The sequence below is a fragment of the Aquarana catesbeiana genome, linkage group LG01 (assembly GCF_042186555.1).
Source record: "Aquarana catesbeiana isolate 2022-GZ linkage group LG01, ASM4218655v1, whole genome shotgun sequence".
NCBI lineage: Eukaryota > Metazoa > Chordata > Amphibia > Anura > Ranidae > Aquarana > Aquarana catesbeiana.
Window position 1 is genome coordinate 356,693,287 of NC_133324.1, and position 15,285 is coordinate 356,708,571.

Below are 15,285 nucleotides of genomic sequence, written 5' to 3' on the forward strand. Positions count from 1 at the left end.
GGGTACGACGATCGAAAGGTCAGCTCAGGAAGCGGTGGTCGGACCTAAAATTAAGAGAGCCGAAAGATCCGGAGAGTGCTGCAAAAAAGTAAGTAGTTGTGCTGTGTTCCTATTATTTTTGTCTTTATTACGTTCGTGCTGCTCCATATGCTTATCTTAATTGTACAGTTTAAACTGTCAACTTTAATGTTCATGGGCCCATTATTCGTTCGTCTACAAAATTTATTTTTTACCCTCTAAAACAACATTGTTTCGGCCATATGCATTAGCCCACATTTTTTAGGGCCTACTTGGATGAAAAATATTTGGTTGTGTAGGTGGGTTTGTTACTAGAATGAAATGCAAACTAGATTCTGTGTAAGGAGAGGACACTGAGCAGCTGTTTCACATCTGGACACTGGAGCACTAGTGTGGGACACAAGAACACCATTTTTATTAGGGGGGGCATACAGGTGCTCCAGTGTATACTATAGGGGGGTCTCCATCTGTGAAGCTTGTACTAAACAGGTAAAGTATTGCAGGTTGGCAAAGGACAATAAAAAAGCGACATCTTGGAACTCTGCTAAAATAGACAATTGTACCCCACTTCCAAGCAATGTTTCCTATTTATAGTTCTGCCATCAAATCACTGTGTGCTAATTATACCATTTTTGTTTTACATAGGGGAGAGAAGACTCGGAGGACACCCCTCATCTGAGGAGAACAGAGACCCCCCACCTCGGGAAGAAGGGGAAATACCCCCAACCCAAGAAGAGCAGGAGGAGGAAGAAGATGTGGTTGAACTTGCCACCACAACAGGTGAGTGTCTGCGACCACAGACTCAGGTAAGAGATGGATGCTGGCAGATTTTTGATACCTGTTTTTGTTTGGTTTCTCTCTTTTTAGGTGATCGAGATCCTTTCACATCCGAAAGTGCCCAGATGCTGATCGGGGAGATCATGGGGTGTAATTTGGAATTGGAGAACCTAAAGACAAAAATCGATGATGTGATTAAAAGAAATAATAACATCATTGATGTTTTGGGGCGAATTTAAAACCCCACCAAATCACTTTTTTGATTGTGGTACAATGTTTTAAATCTTTTTGCAATGTTTTGAAAAGCCAAATTTGGAGGATGCACACAGTGTGCCAACATGTGCTATCTGCCATCACGGGAGATCAATGGCCGCGTTTTGGGGGTGCAACCCCTTCCTTAGTTATAAAGTAGCGGTGAGGAAGGGCTTGCTCCCCCAAAACACGTCCCTTGATCCCCCGTGATGGCAGCTAGCACATGTTGACATTCGTAAATTGCTGTGCATCTTCCAAATTTGGCTTTTCCAGGGGTGATTTCCCCCCATCTGAACGCAATATCAAACACAGTTCCTAAATACTGATGTCTGATATTGCCTTCAGGTTTTACCTAATGTGAACTTTGTAAGTTCAAGTTTTTTGTCTTTCTTCTTGGTTTTACACAGGCCTGTTTTATCGTAAATGGACATTTCTATTTTTGATAATGCCACCCAAAAAATTTTTATACAACAAACATGTTGGTTTGTTTTAAAAACCTTTGGTAAATGCACATGTGATTGTGCAGGTATAAAAAAGTTGGTTCATCAAGAATTTGTGGATTATTATTGTCTCAACACTACAACACTTTTGGGGTGATGTAATTGCTGTTTTCAGGGAAAATGGGGGTTATTTCCTAAGGGCAAATCCACTTTGCACTACAAGTGCAGGTTCAGTGCAGTTGCAAGTGCACTTGTAGTGAAATGTGTTTTTGCATTTAGTAAATAACAGCCAACAGTGCTTTGTATAAGGTTACACAATCACGCCATTTTCTGCACTCAACACATTTCTGTCAGGGTCAGCTAAAACAAACACAAGCAGTAAATGTCCACAAAGAATTTCTTTTTGTTTTTTATTATAAAAAGGCTTCACAGATTTGCTGGCATATTGATAGCCCCCCTACCCGCAAAGAACTCCAGGTAGCGTAACCGGACATCACGGGCACTCAGGGAGGGCAAGCCAGGACGGCCGCTTTCAAGCGCCGTCAGTGTTTCAGGTATCACTCCGGCCTCAGGCCCAACTGAGCCAGCATAGTTGGCCGAATGTTTCCTTAAAAAGTTATGGAGAATACAGTACGCCAGTATAATATGGTTCAGTTTATACTCCACCATATGGATGGGTGTCATAAATAGGCGGAACCGGCTGGCCAGGATTCCAAATGTGTTCTCCACCACTCTTCGGGCTCTGGCCAGCCGGTAATTAAAAACCCTCTGTTCCGGGGTGAGGGTCCTCATCGGGAATGGCCGCATCAGGTGGTCCCCCAGCGCAAACGCTTCATCGGCAACGAACACAAATGGGAGTCCTTCCACATTGTCCTCTGGAGGTGGCAAGTCCAAGCTGCCATTCTGGAGACGCCTGTAGAACTCCGTCTGGGCGATGACTCCACCATCGGACATCCGGCCATTCTTCCCCACGTCCACATACAAGAAGTCGTAATTAGCCGACACCACCGCCAACATCACTATACTATTGAACCCCTTATAGTTGAAATAGTACGACCCCGAGTTGGGTGGTGGGACGATGTGGACGTGTTTCCCATCAATTGCCCCTCCGCAGTTAGGAAAGTCCCACCGCTGGGCAAAGTGGGAGGCCACAGTCTGCCATTCCTGTGGCGTTGAAGGAAACTGTTGAGGGAAAAAATAAAACATTACTATTTTTGATCAGAAACATGGCAAGCAGATTAGGCACAAACATTATGGGTCAACCTCCAGATAGCATTTAGTAAGGGGAATTTAACAATGCCAAAGTATAAGGTACACCTATCATATTCCCCCCCCCTCTCATGGGCCATTTCTAACATTATGGGGTGTGTGGAAATCTTGGACAGGTAACCCTCTTCACTTCATTGAGAGATAAATGCCTAAATAATGGGTATTACTTGGAACAGCCCCTCCTTAGTTACACTATTGGCAGACCACTGGACAGGTAAGAAGTGTCGTAATACAAAGATATAAATACACACTGTGCACATTTGAGGACATTTGGACATTCTACTATTACCTATCAAGATAATAATAGAATACAAAAACTTTAAACAGTACCATTGGAAAGTATACAGGCAGGCCCTTGCACTACATGCTTTGGGTAATTCATCCATACATCTGAGCACAAAAGAGATGGGTATAGTGTGTATGGGTTTGGCAAAGTCAGCAGATAGATGATTGAGGATAGATAGAGAATTTGGATGAGCTGAGTTAGCAGTTGGGGGAGGGAGGATTACTAAAAATTATTTGGGGACACCACAAAAAAAAGCCTCTGGCACTCTGCCTGAATTTAAAGAAAAAATAACATTTTAAAACATTTTAGGGGGTGTTTGGGGTAAAGCACTACTATGGACCTGATAAAATACATTGTTAAGTGATTACATGAGGTGAATATAGGCCAGGAGACACCATGCTGGGGAGGTTATTGAAGGGCAAATATGTATGAAGGACCTAAAATAATAATTACATAAAAATCCAGCATGCATGAGGAGAAAGGGGACATTCACAGCATATTCCAATGGTAATTAGGGAATGAGGAAAGAAATACAATATATTAGCAAACATTCAATACAATAAAATGTGACATTAAAGGATAAAAATCTTACCTTCATATACTCCTTCTGTAGGACCTGTATGATGGCAGAACAGGTCTCTGGGATAATGATACCCAGAGCCTGGGGGGAGATGCCTGTTGAGAACTTTAAGTCCTGCAGACTTCTCCCTGTCGCCAAATACCGCAGGGTAGCGACGAGCCTCTGCTCCGGAGTGATGGCTTGCCTCATGCAGGTATCCTGCCTGCTAATATAAGGGGTCAGCGAAGCCAACAGACGGTGAAATACGGGGTCCGTCATCCTGAGAAAGTTCCTGAAATCATCAGGATTATTTTCACGGATCTCACGGAGCAAAGGCATATGAGAGAACTGGTCACGCTGAAGCAACCAATTCTTAGTCCATGAACTCCTCCCCACCCTGTTCATGGACTGGACTTTTGTCAAGGTCAGGACCCCAACACCAAGCCCCCGCACAGCACGAACTCTACGAGGAGTACGCATACGCAACATGGCTAGAAAACGGTCGGCTGCTCAGAACGAAGTAACAGAACGCACTGAAGAACAGCAAGGCCTGTGAAGAGCGACCTGAAAAACAGTAACGAACGAACAAGAATACAATGACTAATTAAAGTCACGCGGAACTTGCTTGCACGCACTGAAGAGCAGATACAACCCCACAAGCACAAACTGAACGGCAGAAAACGATCTGAAAGCCACGAGTCTGAAAAAGTGCGAATCGTCTCTCACCAAACTTTTACTAACACGAGATTAGCAAAAGGAGCCCAAAGGGTGCCGCTCTTGGTTCTGAACCGGCCTTTTCTAGTCTCATCGTACGTGCTTGACGTCACCGCGTTCTTGGCGATCGGAAATTCCGACAACTTTGTGCGACCGTGTGTACGCAAAACAAGTTTGAGCCAACATCCATCGGAAAAAATCCTAGGATTTTGTTGTCGGAATGTCCGAACAAAGTCCGACCGTGTGTACGGGGCTTTACTCTATTCAAAATGGAAAAAAAAAGTTTTGCCTTTACTGACTGTTTAATGATGAAGCAGGTGAATTCACAGTACCTTACTTTGCTACACTGTTGGAAGAGCCTTGAGCCTCCCTATTGGTCAATTAAACTGCACTCTCTAGGGCAACTGACAGGTAGGTCACCAGAGGATAGGACAAACCTTGACTTAAAAGCCCCTTTCACACAAGTGTTCCATTTGTCCGTTTTTCAATCCATCTGTTGATGGATGGAAAACAGACATCTATGTATTTCTATGGGCAAGGGAATGTCAGCAGGTGATCATTAGCTGACATCCGCCTCCGTTACATCCATTTTTTTGAAACAGAAGAAAGCCCTATTTTTCTTCCGTTTAAAAAATGTAATGGACGAAAAACGGACAAACTGTCTGTTTTTTGCATCCATTTTTGCATTGGTAGTGGATTTAAAAAAAACGATGAAATACTGATGTAAAACTGATGATATACTGATGAAAAATTGATGTAAACTGAATCCATTTTGCTTTAAAAAAAAAAAAAAAAATTTTGACTGAACTGATTAAACAAACAGAATGCCCGTGTGAAAGGGGCCTTACAGGAAAAGTTGGAATTTGCATATACCTCTGGATCTGTAGAACATTTACATGCATTTAACCAAGTGTGTAACCTCAACTTCTACATTTTTTTTTATATATGCGCAGTTTAAATTTCCAGATTTGTGACCAGTTTATTTTAAGATCAAGAAGACGCTCACATAATCATGTGAAAATTGCATTGGGATTGATGCACAATGAACCCCTTGCTAGGAGGTTGATTGATTCATACTTGCATAGTTTCATGATTAAAATTACAAGCAACATCTTGTTTTCCCTACATTGTTTGCTGTCTTTGACAAAACATTCTTTATATATTTTCAACATGTCTCCTGACTAAAAAAAACTTAAAAACATCACTGTCCCTTTATTATGCTCTGACCCTACTGTTAACCTGTAGGCTGACTGTAAAGTTGGCCATAGACAGTTAGCATTTTGAATGAAAATTCTTATATAAAGTCTTAGGGAAATTTGTATGAAAATTTTCGGATCATTCAAAAGATTTTGTTTGCTTTTAACGTTTGATTTCAGAATGAAAACAGGTAGAGGTACATCAAGCTGGGCAGAGGCACATCAAGCTGGGAAGTGGACAGAGGCACATCAGGCTGGGCGACGGGCAGGGGCACATCAGGCTGGGCATCGGGCAGAGGCACATCGGGCTGGGCTACGGGCAGAGGCACATCAGGCTGGGCAGCGGGCAGAGACACATCAGGCTGGGCAGCGGGCAGAGACACATCAGGCTGGGCAGCGGACAGAGGTACATCAAGCTGGGCAGCGGGCAGAGGCACATCAGGCTGGGTAGCGGGCAGAGGTACATCAATCTGGGCAGCAGGTAGAGGCACATCAAGCTGGGCAGCGGCACATCAAGCTGGGCAGCTGGCAGAGGCACATCTATCTGGGCAACGGGCAGAGGCACATCAAACTGGGCCGAGGCACATCAAGCTGGGCAGCAGACAGAGAAACATCAAGCTGGGCAATGGGCAGAGGCACATCAAGCTGGGCAGCGGGCAGAGGCACAGCAGACTGGGTAACAGGCACTGGAACATCAGGCTGGGCAACAGGCACAGAATCAGCAGGTTGGGCATCAGGAACCAGATCATCGGGAACTAGATCATCAGGCTGGTCAGCGGGCACTGGAACATCAGGCTGGACAGCGGGCACTGGAACATCAGGTTGAACATCAGGAACTGGATCATCAGGAACTAGATCATCAGGCTGGGTATCAAGAACTAGATCATCAAGCTGGGCATCGGATTATCAAGCTGGGCATCGGGCACCGGAACAGCAGGCAGGGCATCAGGTACCGGAACAAAAGGCTGGTCAGCGGGCACTGGAACATCAGTCCGGGCAACAGGCACAGCATCAGCAGGTTGGGCATCAGGAACCGGATCATCAGGAACTGGATCATGAAGCTGGGCACTGGGCACCAGGACAGCAGGCAGGGCAGCAGAACAGGCCGGATAGCGAGCATGGGAACATCAGACTGGACAGCGGGCACCAGAACATCAGGCTAGACAATGGGCCATGAAAAGTCTAAAAACATGACCTATTGGGGCGCCTTGAGGACCGGAGTGGAGAAACACTGCTCTAGGGTATTGGCCTTAAAGTGGTTGTAAACCCTTTACAATCACTTTAAACTACAGGCAAGCCTATAATTAGGCTTACCTGTAGCTACACTGGATATCTCCTAAACCTACACGGTTTAGGAGATATCCCTGTATTTGCATGTGCCAACGTCATCGGCACATGTGCACTTAAGCAAACAGAAGCAATGGCACGTCAATGGTACTGTGCCGTTCCCGGCGGCTCCCGTGCGCATGTGCGGGAGTTACATCATCGCGGCTCCGGCCAATCACAGCGCCGAAGCCACGATACCCAGAAGTAAGTCCCCGGGGAGATGTCTGCCGCTGGAGCGGTGAACAAGGACCGTTGCGAGGGCTTCGATCTCAGGTAAGTAATTCGTAATGAGCTTGTATGCTATGCATACGAGCTTATTATGTCTTTGTCTTGCAGGTTTTTTTTTTTTTTTAATTTTCAATAGAGTTTACAACCACTTTAAATCATTCACGGTGCGGGGTGCAAGGCAACCAAATGATCTCTACCGCACAGTTCAGCCCATTAAAACTGATCTCTGTAGAGAAAGGTAGTACATGAGGTTTATTCACCAAAGTAGCAAATTTTACTCTTGCCTTTTTTCTCTTTCCAAAAAATGTCATTTAGAGTTTTTAATGTCATTATAGTAAATAGTACACAATATAAGAATTTGTAACAATACGGTAAATTGAAAAGTACATTGCCAAAAGATGAATACATGCAATCAAACTGCAACTCCGGATGGAGTGAAAAATGCAAGGGTCTGTATACACCAGGTAAAACAGCCTGAATGGTGGAGAGCTTAATAAACTGGAACAAAGACTTTTAGACAGTGACTGGAGAAAGAACATTCGATCATGTGCGCTCGATCATCTGAATAAAGAGAGAGTGGGTAATTAGAACTCTCTTTCACATCGAGTTCATGTGGAGGGGTACATTTGTGGCACAAGGACAGTTGAAGTGTTCTTAGATGAGCTGACTGTGGATGGCTGCCAGCTCGTGACAGGCTAAAAGTAACTGTGGGGAAGGCAAAGACAGAAGGAGAGCAGCGCCATCTAAGTGCAGCATTATTAAGACATTTTATTCCATAAAAGACAATTGGTAACTCACAAGATGTATGAGATGTCAGCACATGTGGGACTGATAATGTGGTTCATCCGCTTGTGGGGAAGACGATCTTCTCACTGGTGAAGAGGCAGCTGATGGGTCCAGGGACGCCGGTGGTTCCCAGCATTTCCAGACACTCAGGACAGCTCACAGACAGCGTCACTTCTGGCTGGAGAGAGAGCGGGGAGAAGCGCGCGCTTGGAGCATGCATGCTCTTTCATCAGGCTTCGACTGTGGCCATTTTGGAGGAGGTATATATAGTTTGTTGTGGCCAGGATTAATCAGGTGTTACCTTGGCAACCTTTCAAGGTGGTAATTAGTGGATCACGGGGCACTGGAGTGTCAGATTAACTAGTTAGATACCATCAAGGTAATCTAATAGCAATTCTGATAAAAACTATTGTGTACTGTATGGTTGCGAATTAAACAAGGTCTTACAATTATGATTAGAAACAATGAACCAATCAGTGAGTATCGAGACAATGATTATGGGCAATATATATGTATATAAAGGTGGAGATAAAAAATAAACTAAATATAAGGATGAAAACAATAATGATGAACTGGAAATGAAAATGAAAATAAAAATAATAATAAAAATAAGTAAAAATAAAAATAAAATCAAAAATAAAGATAAATAAAGATAAAAATAGGTTTAAATGTGGAATATAGTTACATGGAATGGAATGTGGACAGAGAGAGGAAAGAGGAGGAGATTGGGGAGGTGAAAGGTGGAGGGGGGGGGCAGGGAATAGAGAGGTTTGGAAAAAAAAAGGCATGCGGGAAGGGGGGTGAAGTGAAAGAATAGAGGATGACCAATTTGACAACGGGGGTAAGGTACATTGGGTACTTACTACTGGAGGATATCAAGAGGAGGAATAAGAGCGTAAGGGTCCTTATGCCTAAAAATGATTGATGTAAGTTGTTAGCCAAAACGAATGAAGGATTATAATAGGGCAAACCTAATATATATTGCTGCAGAGGTTGAAGGGGTGGGGGGGCTTGTCAGTGCTCAGACTATACGCCGCACGCTGCATCAAATTGGTCTGCAAGGCTGTTGTCCCAGAAGGAAGCCTCTTCTAAAGATGATGCACAAGAAAGCCTGCAAACAGTTTGCTGAAGACAAGCAGACTAAGGACATGGATTACTGTGGTCTGATGAGACCAAGATAAACTTATTTGGTTCAGATGGTGTCAAGCGTGTGTGGCGGCAACCAGGTGAGGAGTACAAAGACAAGTGTGTCTTGCCTACAGTCATGCATGTTGGTGAGAGTGTCATGGTCTGGGGCTGCATGAGTGCTGCTGGCACTGGTGAGCTACAGTTCATTGGGGGAACCATGTACTGTGACATACTAAAGCAGAGCATGATCCCCTCCCTTCAGAGAAGGGGCCGCAGGGCAGTATTCCAACATGATAACGACCCCAACGACCCCAAATACACCTCCAATATGACCACACCTCCAATATGACCTGAAGCAGAGCATGATCCCCTCCCTTCAGAGAAGGGGCCGCAAGGCAGTATTCCAACATGATAACGACCCCAACGACCCCAAACACACCTCCAATATGACCACTGCCTTGCTAAAGAAGCTGAGGTTAAAGGTGATGGACTTGCCAAGCATGTCTCCAGACCAAAACCCTATTGAGCATTTGTGGGGCATCCTCAAAAGGAAGGTGGAGAGCGCAAGATCTCTAACATCTACCAGCTCCGTGATGTCGTCATGGAGGAGTGGAAGAGGACTCCAGTGGCAACCTGTGAAGCTCTGGTGAACTCTATGCCTGAGAGGGTTAGGGCAGTGCTGGAAAATAATGGTGGCACACAAAATATTGACACTTTTGGCCCAATTTGGACATTTTCACTTAGGGTGTTCTCACATTTGTTGCCAGCAGTTTAGACATTAATGGCTGTGTGTTGAGTTATTTTGAGGGCTCAGCAAATTTACACTTTTATACAAGCTGTACACTCACTACTTTACATTGTAGCAAAGTGTCATTTCTTCAGTGTTGTCACATGAAAAGTTTTGTGAGATACTGTATATATATATATATATATATATATATATACATATACATACACATACATACATACACATACATATATATATATATATATATATATATATATATATATATATATATATATATATATATACATACACATACACACACATACATACATACACACAACATATGGTGGTGCATGTGCAGGGAGAAATGCTGTGTATATATAAATGAGAGTACACACATATACAAGAAAGAATGGTGTATGAGATTATACTGTAAGTTAAATGGCGTTAATCTAGACCAATATTTAAAATAAAGGGTTAATTTCTAGTTCCTCATTCAGCCCACCCGGCGAAGGGTATCTAATCGGTATATCCAGTAGGATTCTCTCAAGCAAAGGCACCTGAAATGTTCGGCTGCTGTGTTTTTCTTGCGTCTATCTAGCAAGGTTACTCTGTGGTATAAGCAAGGAAGCTGAGATTTCTGCAGTGTGTAAATGTGCTTTTACTATACAAAGATGCTGTACATACAAAACTATTACAATATTAGGAATACAATATAAGACTGACAGATATCTATAACAAGCAAAATGCCTAGCAAACTGAACAGCCTATGGTCTATAATAGTACAAATACACTTAAAGGTTACTTATCTTCTGCTACTGTATGTTCGTGATCTCCATTGGCATAAATTTTTCTGGAGCGTCAGGCACTGTTCTTCTATCATGGGTGGCTTCTGATGTTACAGCATGATGGTGTGTGTGTGTGTGTGTCTCCCTACTCACCCCTTTTATGTGCCAGGCTGTTTGCCATAGTTACCAAACAACAGAAAACATGCCTGTTTACTGTAGCTGTAGAAACAGTGGACTGTTTAAAACTGTACCTACGTACCCATTGTCTAATCAAGCCAACACCTGACAGTAATCTAACAGTCATTCTTTCAGTTTGAGAGCTGAAAAAAACCTCAAACAACTAAATCTCTTTCTTGTGTACTGTAGCTAAAGAGACAATCGCCTGTTGAAAACTGTAACAATACAACAATACCCATTGTATCCAGCATTTGTTTGAGAAAGTCTGTCTCTGTGACACCAGAATCTATGAGTCTTATAGAAAAATGATATTTTATATCAAACGCAACACATGCTGGGAAATTATTGGGTATTGCTTTGATTACCCAAACTTTTAGGTCAATGGAGGAGTGTACGTGGTGAATGAGAAAATGTTTGGGGACACTATGTTGGTCTGACCCGGCGTCCAGTAGGCATCTGTGTTCCCCAAACCTTTTACGGCCTACATATTGTTGTAGGCCACATGGACAGGATAGGCAATACACCACGAACTCTGATGAGCAAGTATAAAAGTTGGATATGGGATATTTTTGGCCCTTGGACTGCAATTCTTTTTGTCTATGGGTGACATGTGAGAAAGTCAGGCACTGAGACTTACGACATTTATACATGCCTTGAATGTTGAAAAACCTCAGGGGGGCACTGGTGAAGGAAGAAGTTGGTTTTAATCTGCTGGGTGCAATTTTGGTTTTTAGGTTCCTGGCTCGTCTGTAAGAGATGAGGGGGCGGGCTGAGATTGTGGATTTAAGGTGTGGGTCCTCTTGTAGAATGGATCAATGCTTTTGGAATATGCGTTCCATATTTCTAAATGTAGTGTAAAAATTGGTTGTGAATCTCAATGGTTGTATGGAGGAGGTGTTTTTATTATTTTGTCTATCTGTGGCATTGCTTTGTTGTGTGTAAAACATGAAGGCTTCATCTATGAGGGTGGGTGGGTAACCTTTCTCTAGGAATTTTTGTTTAAGATGTTGACCATGGGTAGTGTAATCTTCATCTCTACTACAGTTATGTTTGAGGTGGCAGTATTGACTTTTGGGGATGTTCTTGATCCAACAAGGGTGGTGACAACTGTGGTAATGCAGATAAGAGTTGCCTGCAGTTGGTTTGGTGTAATTTTGGGAATGTATGATCCCTTGATCATGACTGAGTGTCACGATAAATCTTTAGCTTTCCTTGACCTGACACTCAGTCATGATCATACATTCCCAAAATTACACCAAACCAACAACAGGCAACTCTTATCTGCATTACCACAGTTGTCACCACCCTCGTTGGATCAAGAACATTCCCAAAAGCCAAAACTATATCGTTTTGGCTAACAACTTACATCAATCATTTTTAGGCATATGGACCCTTACGGTCTTATTCCTCCTCTTGATATCCTCCAGTAGTAAGTACCCAATTTACCTTACCTCCATTGTCAAATTGGTCATCCTCTATTCTTCACTTCACCCCCCTCCCCGCGTGCCTTTTTTAAAAATCTTTTTTTTTTCCAAACCTCCCTATTCCCCGCCCCTCCACCCTCCACCTTTCACCTCCCCAATCTTCTCCTCTTTCCTCTCTCTGTCCACATTCCATTCCCTGTAACTATATTCCACATTTAACCACTTCAATACCGGGCCTATTCTGGCACTTCTCTCCTTCATGTAAAAATCATCATTTTTTTGCTAGAAAATTACTCAGAACCCCCAGACATTATATATGTTTTTTTTTAGCAGACACACTAGGGAATAAAATGGCGGTCATTGCAACTTTTTATCTCACATGGTATTTGTGCAATAATTTTTCACACGCCTTTTTTTTTGGAAAAAAAACGGTTTCATGAATTAAAAAATAACAAAACAGTAAAGTTAGCCTAATTTTTTTGTATAATGTGAAAGATGATGTTACGCCGAGTAAATAGATAGCTAACATGTCACGCTTTAAAATTGCGCACAATCATGGAATGGCGCCAAACTTCATTACTTAAAAATCTCCATAGGCGACACTTTAAAAATTTTTACAGGTTACCAGTTTAGAGTTACAGAGGAGGTCTAGTGCTAGAATTGTTGCACACACTCTAACGCCTGTGGCAATACCTCATATGTGTGGTTTAAGTGGCGTTTACATATGTGGGCGGGACTTACATGTGCGTTCGCTTCTGAGCGTGAGCTACCAGGGACAGGGGCATTTTACTTTTTTTTTTTAAATTTTATTTTTTATTTTACTTCATTTTATTTATTTTTACACTTTTTAAAATTTTTTTTTTTTTTGATCACTTTTATACCTATTACAAGGAATGTAAACATCCCTTGTAATAGGAATCTATGTGACAGATCCTCTTTGTGGAGAGATGTGGGGTCATGCTTTTCCAGGCTGGAAAGCATGAGATCGGGAAAAAAAATTCACTAATCTCATGCTGACAGCTGCGATCGCGGCTTTGTTTATTTCCGGGTACCCGGGCCTCCGACGGTCATAGAGATGACTGGTGACCATCTGGTCACCAGAAATCTCTATCATCCTCATCCGGCGCCGGCCGATTCTTTCTCTGGGCCCCCGATGGCACGGGAGAGCCCGGAGAAGCACCGGATGGCGGCGGGAGGGGGGGAATGTCCCCTCCCGTCGCCTATAAGAACGATCAAGCAGTGGAACTGCCGCTATGATCATTCTTATCTTGCACAGAATCGCCAGCTGCAAAGAATGATATCTGAATGATGCATCTATCATTCAGATATCCCCCCTAAAAGTAGAGGACATCATTTTACTATGGCCGGGTATAAACCTATTTTTATCTTTATTTATCTTTATTTTTATTTTTACTTATTTTTATTATTATTTTTATTTTAATTTCCAGTTTATCATTATTGTTTTTATCCTTATATTTAGTTTATTTTTATCTCCACCTCTATATACATATATATTGCCCATACTCATTGTCTCGATACTCACTGATTGGTTCATTGTTTCTAATCATAATTGTAAAACCTTGTTTCATTTGCAACCATACAGTACACAATAGTTTTTATAAGAATTGCTATTAGATTACCTTGATGGTATCTAACTAGTTAATCTGACACTCCAGTGCCCCGTGATCCACTAATTACCACCTTGAAAGGTTGCCAAGGTAACGCCTGATTAGTCCTGGCCACAACAGACTATATATACCTCCTCCAAAATGGCCACAGTCGAAGCCTGATGAAGAAGCATACATGCTCCAAACCCCTTTGCAATAGCGCATATATACATATATGGTACGCATCGCCTATGGGGTCGTTTTCTATATACATATTTCCCCTTGTTCTCCCCCCCCTTCCCTGTTTTTAGCCTTCCATATGTCCGTCCTATTACTCTCCATAGCCTTCGGATCAGTGCACATTTCTCTCCACCCCTGTGTCCTCCGCCCCCATCTCCTCCCCTTTTCCTTATTTAGCCATCCCGTATGGTAATCAGACCATGTCTGTTGAGACAGGGGCGCGACTTGCGGTACATCCAAGGGCGCATGCCCAGGAAACGCGTCCACTTCTGATGACGTCATCCCCCTGCAGCCAGCTGTCTCCTGTGTTTCAAGCCTCGCTCTGAGGCCGCCTTCCATAGCCGGCCTTTACAACATCCGGAAGAGCTTCTAAACCATATTCACAGCACAGACTACATATGGCACAGATCCGGGAGCGTCATCCGAGACATTTGATACCATGCTTGTTTTCTTCTTGCAAAATGTGAGTTTACCTGATTTGTTATTAAAGTGTCATTTTATATAAAAACGACTGCACCCAGAGGCGCCTCTCTACTTGTTGTCATGCTCCAAACGCACGCTTCTCCCTGCGCTCTCTCTCTCTCCAACCGGAAGTGACCTACACCGCTGTCTGTGAGCTGTCCTGAGTGTCTGGAAGCGATGTGAACCACCAGCATTCCTGGACCCATCAGCTGCCTCTTCACCAGTGAGAACATCGTCTTCCCCACAAATGGATGAACCACATTGTCAATCCCACATGTGCTGACATCTCATACATCTTGTGAGTTACCAATTGTCTTTTATGGAAAAAAATGTCTTAATAATGCTGCACTTAGATGGTGCCGCTCTCCTTCGGTGTTTTAAACAGTGACTGGCTTCCCTTCTCCTTTGGAAGTTTGTGTGCGGCAATGGATTGACCATAGAGCAAGCACCATACTAAGGGAGAACATTGCTGGCGTGAGCAACAGGTAAAAAGTCAAGATGAAGAAAGTAGGAAGAAAACAAGATATAGGCGAAGGAGGCACTGGTAAGAATGTCAAGGTGTGGAGTGGGGAGGAAGCCAGGGAGTTCATCTTTGCCAGCAAGCAGTACCATGGGGCCAGTTGTGGAAATAATCTACTTGAAAGAGCTTATAAGGACCAATCAAAATCTTTAGGGAGGTAATGTTCTTCCCATAGGGTCCATATACACTCAAATTTACAGATTGTATTTATGGGAATTGCGGCTATTCTCTCCTGGATTAAGAACCATGTCATCTAATGCTTACCCGAGTGATGGATGACCACAATGCTTTTGCCAGGGTTTGGTTTGTTGCAGTGAACAGAAACGTCACACTGTGAAATTAAGAATTTGTGCATTCTGAT